This window comes from Urtica dioica, chromosome 12 (assembly GCF_054948205.1).
Source record: "Urtica dioica subsp. dioica isolate 48M chromosome 12, U.dioica_male_clone48M_v1_H2, whole genome shotgun sequence".
Classification (NCBI taxonomy): domain Eukaryota; kingdom Viridiplantae; phylum Streptophyta; class Magnoliopsida; order Rosales; family Urticaceae; genus Urtica; species Urtica dioica.
The window spans coordinates 13,486,648-13,495,639 of NC_142767.1; the positions used below are offsets into that span (position 1 = coordinate 13,486,648).

Sequence of the window (8,992 nt, forward strand, 5' to 3'; positions counted from 1 at the left end):
GAAAAACCATAGAACTAAGTTTGCACCTAGAGCTAAGGAATGTGTTTTCCTAGGCTATCCTCCTTATTATAAAGGATATAGACTGCTAGATGTCAAGACCAGAGATGTTTTTGTTTCCAGGGATGTTGTCTTCCATGAAAATGTTTTTTCTTTTCATAGAATCTCTGATAACTTAAGTCATATAGACCCTTTCCCAGATCTTGTTTTGCCTACAAGTACAGCTCTTGAAAATTTCCCTTCAGAAGATACTTATGAAATTGATTATGAGATTGTTGTTCCAGATCATAGAGACAACAATAACAGTCATGAAATCAATCATGAGATCGAGGATATTCCTAATACCTATGATGATGATGATGTTATTGGAGAACAACACAATGGAAGGGATGATAGCTTGACAATGATACAATCAGACCAAACACAGTCTGAATTTGAGAATCAACATCTTCAACATGAGTCCACTATGAGGCCACAAAGAGTTAAAACAGCCCCCAGTTACCTAAAAGACTATCATTGTGGGCTAATAGTGAACCAACCAGGTTGTTTTCCTACAACTAAGCATCATCTGTCTCAGGTTCTCAAATATGACCAGCTGTCTCCTTCATACTTGGCTTTTTGCTTGTCAATTTAAGATCAACCAGAGCCAAAATACTATCATCAAGCAGCTCCTCATGAGCATTGGAGAGCAGCTATGGATGAAGAATTGCAAGCAATGAAGGAGAACAAGACATGGAACATAGTGCAGCTGCCAATTGATAAGAAACCAATTGGATGTCGTTGGGTTTATACCAACAAATTTAACTCTGATGGATCTCTTGCAAGGCACAAGGCAAGATTGGTGGCCAAGGGATACAACCAGAAGGAAGGGGTGGACTTCATCAACACCTTCTCACCGGTGGCTAAACTGGTCACAGTGAAACTGTTGATAACCTTGGCAGCATCTCAAAAATGGCATCTTACACAATTGGATATCAATAATGCATTTCTCAATGGAGATTTGCATGAAGAAGTTTATATGGAACTACCTTTAGGATATCATCCTCAGGGGGAGTTTGGTGAAGATCTCACAGGAAAAAGGCTGGTGTGCAAACTACATAAGTCAATCTATGGGTTGAAGCAAGCCTCAAGACAGTGGAACTTGAAGTTTACAGAGTCAATTGTCTTAGCTGGATTCACACAGTCAAAGTCAGACTACTCTTTATTCACAAAGGGAGCTGGACAAACCTTTGTTGCCTTACTGCTATACATGGATGACATAATCCTAGCAGGCCCTAATATGGAGGCTATAGAAGAAGTTAAAGAGTATCTTGCAGCTACTTTCAAGCTGAAGTTTGGGACAACTCAGATTTTTTCTGGGATTGGAGATTGCTAGAGCTTCAACAAGAATAGTGTTGAATCAAAGACAATATGCTATTCAGTTATTGGAGGATTATGGTTTCCTGGAGTCAAAGCCTGTCCACACTCCAATGGTTCCTAAGCAAGTGTTGACCTCAAATAGTGGAATTGTTCTTACTGATACAAAACACTACATGAGTCTGGTGGGAAGGCTTTTGTATCTGACCATTACAAGACCTGACATCTCCTTTGCAGTACATGCCCTGAGTCAATTTCTCCATTCTCCCACTGATGTCCATCTCAAGGCTGCTCATCACCTGCTCAGATATATAAAGTCAAGTTCTGGCCTTGGATTATTCTTCCCTGAGAGTTCCTCTACACAGATTAGAGGATTTGTAGATGCAGATTGGGGTAATTGTGAAGATACAAGACGGTATGTTACTGGTTTTTGTATGTTCATTAGAGATTCTCTAATCTCTTGGAAGTCAAAGAAGCAGTCGACCGTGTCAAGGTCCTCAGCGGAAGCAGAGTACAGGGCAATGGGATCAGCGGCTAGTGAAATCATTTGGCTGCATTAGTTGTTGAAAGATTTCAAGGTTGTTCCTTCATCAACTTCAGTTTTATACTGTGATAACCAAGCAGCAATTCATATTGCTTCAAATCCCTCTTTCCATGAACGGAAAAAACATTTGGAGATTGATTTGCATTTTGTTCGAGATCACGTTAATAAAGGGACGTTCAAGCTTTTGCCTGTCAGAACACAACATCAGCTTGCAGATGTTTTCACTAAGCCACTTCCAACCCCGGTGTTGAGGAGTATTTTATCCAAGCTCGGATTGCAGAACTTGTTCGCTTGAGGGGGAGTATTGGGATCACTGTTATACGACAAGTCATTTTTAGTTACCTTTTTATTATTGTTGTCGCTTTTATATTTCTTTTGTAATTGTGTACGTGTCTTTCGCTTATTGGTCGCTGAGTTAGTTTTGGTTGTTATTACTGTTTGATTTCGCTTATATACGAGTCAAATCAGTAAACAGAACATACGAATGAGAATTATTATTTTCAGTCCTTTCTCGTCTTCTCTTTCTCTCAATTCCCAAAACCTAGTTTCGCCATTATCGTTCTTCGTAGCTCGGATTTAATAGTTATACCCAAACATTACACTGTCATTTTTGTTATATTATCGGCTTCCCTCGTTGGTGCTTTGTAATACAAATGGTTGGTTGGTCGTTATAATATATAGGGCTCATTGTATTCGTTCACATTTATAATGTAAACATGAATGAGACTAAAATTGTAAGAAGTCTAATAAAAAGAGAACGCACGTGGAATATTATATAAACAGAAGAGTAATCTCGATAGCATAACCTTGTATTTGTCTTTCTTATATTCCACTCCAATTATTTCACGATGTGCAACACAGAGAGATAACTCTTCTCCTCTAGGGACGGCATGACCGTCTTCCATGGCTATCTCTCACTACTAGAAAAATGTTATTTAGTGGCACTTGAAAGGTGGCGTTTTGCTGAAAGACTACCATCTATTTTATATTTTCAGTGGCAATTATATTCAAACTGCCACCAAATAAGGCTTTCAGGTGCGATTTTTCGCACCCAAAATACGCACCAAATAAGGCTTTCAGGTGCGACTTTTCGCACCCAACACTCAAACAAGCTTTTGAAAATTTTCGCTGATTTTTTTAACTTTGGATGCGACTTTTCGCATCCAAAAGTCTATCAAAACTATTAGGTGCCACATAGTCGCTCCGATAGGCTGAAAACATTTTAGCGGCCAACTTTCCCCCTCTTTTTGGTTAAAATATTATTGGGTGCGAAAATTCGCACCCAAAAGTGTCATTTGGTGCGACAAAGTCGCACCCGAATGTCCTAAATTTTTCCGCAGCCAAATTTTCCCCCTCTTTTTACAAATATCATTGGGTGCGACTTTGTCGCACCCAAAAGTGTCATTGGGTGCGACAAAGTCACACCCAAATTCAAAGTTTTATATAAATCAAATTTCTGCTCGGTTTTCATTCTATCCGAGCCAAAACATTTCATTTCGCCTCTCTCTCTCTCCGATTTCTCTCCTACAAATTCTTTGACCACCACCACACTCCGAGCTCCGTCGCCGCCACCAAATTATGGCGGGAATACCATTGGGTGCGACTTTTCGCACCTAAAGGTCGATATTCCCCTCCAAATTTTGGCGGGAAGACCATTGGGTGCGAAAAGTCGCACCCAATGGTTTGGCGGGAAGGCGATTGGGTGCGACGTTTTGCACTCAAAGGTTTGGCGGGTAGGCCTTGGGGTGCGAAAAGTCGCACCCAATGGCCTTCCCGCGGACTTTTTCAGCATCACTTTTCTGACTTATTCGTGCGAATTTCGGTGCGAAACGTCGCACCTAAAAGTCATGACCATCGGGTGCGACTTTTCGCACCCAAGACCTTTAGGTGCGGACTTTGGGGTGCGGAAAAGTCGTACCTAAAGGTATCATTGGGTGCGACTTTTGAATTTTAGGTGCAAAAAAAGTCGCACTAAATGTTGTTTTTTGTACTAGTGATAGGGATCATTGTATTCGTTCACATTTATAATGTAAACATGAACGAGACTAAAATTGTAAGAAGTCTAATAAAAAGAGAACGCACGTGGAATATTATATAAACAGAAGAGTAATCTCGATAGCATAACCTTGTATTTGTCTTTCTTATATTCCACTCCAATTATTTCACGATGTGCAACACAGAGAGATAACTCTTCTCCTCTAGGGACGGCATGACAGTCTTCCATGGCTATCTCTCACTACTAGAAAAATGCTATTTAGTGGCACTTGAAAGGTGGCGTTTTGCTGAAAGACTACCATCTATTTTATATTTTCAGTGGCAATTATATTCAAACTGCCACCAAATAAGGCTTTCAGATGCGACTTTTCGCACCCAACACTCAAACAAGCTTTTGAAAATTTTCGCTGATTTTTTTAACTTTGGGTGCGACATAGTCGCACCCATAGGCTGAAAACATTTTAGCGGCCAACTTTCCCCCTCTTTTTGGTTAAAATATTATTGGGTGCGAAAATTCACACCCAAAAGTGTCATTGGGTGCGACAAAGTCGCACCCAAATGTCCTAAATTTTTCCGCGGCCAAATTTTCCCCCTCTTTTTACAAATATCATTGGGTGCGACTTTTCGCACCCAAAAGTACTGACACAGGTCTTTGGGTGCGACTTTTGTCGCACCCAAAAGTGTCATTGGGTGCGACAAAGTCACACCCAAATTCAAAGTTTTTTATAAATCAAATTTCTGCTCGGTTTTCATTCTATCCGAGCCAAAACATTTCATTTCGCCTTTCTCTCTCCGATTTCTCTCCTACAAATTCTTTGACCACCACCACACTCCGAGCTCCGTCGCCGCCACCAAATTATGGCGGGAATACCATTGGGTGCGACTTTTCGCACCCAAAGGTCGATATTCCCCTCCAAATTTTGGCGGGAAGACCATTGGGTACGAAAAGTCGCACCCAATGGTTTGGCGAGAAGGCGATTGGGTGCGACGTTTCGCACCCAAAGGTTTGGCGGGTAGGCCTTTGGGTGCGAAAAGTCGCACCCAATGGCCTTCCCGCGGACTTTTTCAGCATCACTTTTCTAACTTATGGGTGCGAAACGTCGCACCTAAAAGTCATGACCATCGGGTGCGACTTTTCGCACCAAAGACCTTTAGGTGCGGACTTTTCGCACCCAAGACCTTTAGGTGCGGAAAAGTCGTACCTAAAGGTATCATTGGGTGCGACTTTTGACTTTTAGGTGCGAAAAAAGTCGCACCCAATGCTGTTTTTTGTACTAGTTATAGGGCTCATTGTATTCGTTCACATTTATAATGTAAACATGAACGAGACTAAAATTGTAAGAAGTCTAATAAAAAGAGAACGCACGTGGAATATTATATAAACAGAAGAGTAATCTCGATAGCATAACCTTGTATTTGTCTTTCTTATATTCCACTCCAATTATTTCACGATGTGCAACACAGAGAGATAACTATTCTCCTCTAGGGACGGCATGACAGTCTTCCATGGCTATCTCTCACTACTAGAAAAATGCTATTTAGTGGCACTTGAAAGGTGGCGTTTTGCTGAAAGACTACCATCTATTATATTCAAACTGCCACCAAAACATTAACCTACAAAAAAAAAAAGCATTCATAAATCAAGCGCTGCTAAATCATTGAAAAAGATGGCATTCATAACCGCCACCAAAATTATTTATTTTATTTATTTATTATAATGTATTAACCGCCACCAATTAAAAACACAAGCAGCCCTAGTGGCCCATTAAGGCCCAAATTCTCAACACACAACGTAAGCATCATCTTCCCCATTGGAAACTTGGAATTCGAGCCTTTCCAGGCACCTGCCTTCTTGATGTACAGCGTAGATGAAATTAACCTTGTCACCGTTGCCATCTGAAATTAATTTCCTCCGGCGAACTTTTATTGCGAATCTTCGAGACCACGCAGTCACTTACCTTCCACTCTGTTTTCGGAGTCCCTTGTACTCCGCTACATCTCCGTCGCCGTACCGTCCCCGACCTCGAGCACTTGATTTTCCTCGGTCTTTCACAAAGCTCCTTGTCGCCTGAGGTCTCATTGTCTTTTTTTTGTTCTCTGAAATCAAATTTTATCAGGTGTCCGTGTTTGAAATGTGGAACATAAAAATCCTTGAACTAGATGATGTTCGAGCACACTTTTTTTTAATGGCATAGATCAAAGTTATAAAGAAAAGATATTTCATGGCGAAGAAACGAGACGAAGTGCAAATTTTCAACGCCAAAAGTCAAGCTCAAATTATGCTAGCGACTATAATGATAATCCTGAAGTAATGGTAGAAGATGCAGAGGAGCAATTAATTGATGATCCTACGATGTTCAATGACTTATTATCAGATGCAGAAAAAAAAACCATTATACCAAGGTTGTGATAAGTATACTAATTTATCTGCATTGGTTGAGTTGTACAGTTTTAAAGCAAGAAACAGTTTGAGTGACAAAGGATTTTCAGAGCTGCTTGATTTGCTGAAGAAAATGTTGCCAGAAGATATGGAATACCTCCATCTGAATATGCAGTAAAAAAGAAGTTATCTGCCTTGGGTATGGATTATGAGAAGATACATGCTTGTCCAAAGGATTGTATCTTGTACAGGAAAGCCTACGAGGATGAAGATCGTTGCCCAGTTTGTGATATATCAAGATGGAAAAAGAAAAAAAAAATCAGAAGAGGTAATGGATGGAATCCCTACAAAAGTTTTATGGTACTTGTCACCGATTTCGCGTTTCAAGAGACTTTTTCGAAATCCAGAACATGCAAAAAATTTAATTTGGCATGCAACTGACAGAGTTGTAGATGGAAATCTTCGACACCCTACAGATTCACCATCGTGGAAGTCCATTGATCACAAATATCCAAAATTTGGTGATGAGCCCAGAAATCTTCGTCTCGGGCTATCTACGGATGGTATAAATCCTTTTCGATCGCTCAATAGTCAGTATAGGTGTTGGCCAGTTATACTTGTGATATACAATTTGCCTCCTTTGTGCATGAAAATAAAATATACGACGTTAACATCGTTGATATCTGGAAGTAAACAACCTGGAAATGACATTGACGTGTATCTAGCACCATTGATTGAAGATCTACAACAGCTTTGGAAAGGTGAAGAAAGAACGTATGACTCTCATGCAGATGAGTATTTTACGATGCGTGGAATCTTATTATGGACAATTAGCGACTATCCTGCTTATGGAAATTTTTTCTGGGCACAATGTCAAAGGCTATCATGCATGTCCAATATGCGGGGACAAAATAAGCTCACATAGACTGACACATGGAAAAAAAATTGCTATCTTGGGCATATACGGTTTTTACCTAAAGACCATACGGTTTTTACCTAAAGATCATCCCTTCAGAAAAAGTAAACAGTTTTATGGAGGGAAAGAGGTTAGAAAAGCTCCAAAAATATTGACGGGAGCACAAGTGAGAATCAGAGTGAGCAAATTGAATTTTCAGTTTGGAAAAGGTAAGAAAATAAAGTCCAAGAAGCGTCCTCGAAGTGAATACAACTCAACAAATCAGGATTCGGAAGAAGAAACGGAAAGGGATAAATGTTGGAAAAAAAAGTCAATATTTTTTTAGCTTGAATATTGGGACCAACTATTGGTACGCCACAACTTAGACGTAATGCACATTGAAAAAAATGTATGTGAGAGTATCGTAGGTACACTACTTAATATTCCGGGTAAGACTAAGGATGGATATACAGCACGCTTAGACCTTGAGGAAATGCAGATAATGCCAAAATTAGTGCCGGTGATTGTAGGAAGTCGAAGTTACATTCTGCCAGCATGCTATAATTTATCAAAGATTGAAAGAGAACAGTTTTGTCAATCCTTAGCAAATATCAAGGTGCCGGAAGGATATTCGTCCAATATTCGAAATCTCGTATCAATGAAAGATTTGAAATTATATGAACTAAAGTCTCATGATTGCCATACTTTGATGCAACATGCAGTTCCTTCCTATTGCGATTCGGTGCATAGTCTCTGAAAATCTTCGACGTGTTATTACAAAATTTTTCTTTTTCTTTAACGCAATATGTGACAAAGTTGTTGATGTTGCCAAGTTAGATGAGTTGCAACGAGATATCGTGGAAACATTATGTGTGCTTGAAAAAACTTTTCCACCTTCGTTTTTTGATATTATGGTCCACTTAGCTGTACACCTTGTTTGTGAACTCAAGTTGTGTGGACCTCTCTTTTTTCGGTGGATGTACCCTTTTGAAAGGTACATGAAAATTTTGAAAGGTTATGTGAGGAATCGAAATCGACCGGAAGCTAGCATTGTAGAGGGTTATATCATAGAAGAAGCAGTAGAGTTTTGCTCAGAATATCTATCAACTGCTATTGAAATCGGAGTGCCTAAACCTCGATATGATTCATATGAAAATGGGAAAGCTATAATCGGAGCAGGGATTACTATGCAAGTTGATCGATCTCTATGGGCTCAAGCACATAGTGTTGTTTTGCAAAATTCTATTGAAGTCGCTCCTTATGTTGGGTAATTCATGTCATAACCTTAATTCTTTTACTCATATGCTTGTTTAGCTTGATGAAATGTTATAATGATTAATTAAACAAAATTGACATGACTAATTAATTTTTTTGACATGCAGGGAGCATATGAAGTTTTTAAAGACAATAAATCGTACAAAATCAAAGCGTGCGAAATGGTTTTACGATGAGCATCGTCGTACTTTCATAAATTGGTTACGAGATAGAGTTGAAAGTTAACTACAAGAAGAGAGACACAACATAACGGAATCGCTGAAATGGATAGCTCATACACCTAAAATGTATGTTATTAAGGATAATGCTTACATCATTAATGGGTATAGATTTAATGTTAAATCACTCGATGATGTACGTACTATGCAAAAAGTATTGTTGCAAAAGCTAATCACTTCTCTACTGCTAAAGATCAAAATCCGGTATATAGAGATATGGCATATTACGGGGTCATTCAAGAAATATGGGAGCTTGATTACTATACCCTTCGCGTTCCCATGCTCAAGTGTGATTGGGTTGACAACAATAACGGTGTGATAGTTGATCAACA

The 8,992-nt window shown here is 39.4% G+C and overlaps 1 pseudogene; it reads left to right on the forward strand.

Moving 5' to 3' along the window:
• The first annotated feature begins 7,558 nt into the window (after window positions 1-7,558).
• On the forward strand, window positions 7,559-8,438 carry LOC149379290 (uncharacterized; annotated as a pseudogene).
• The last annotated feature ends 554 nt before the right edge of the window (window positions 8,439-8,992 follow it).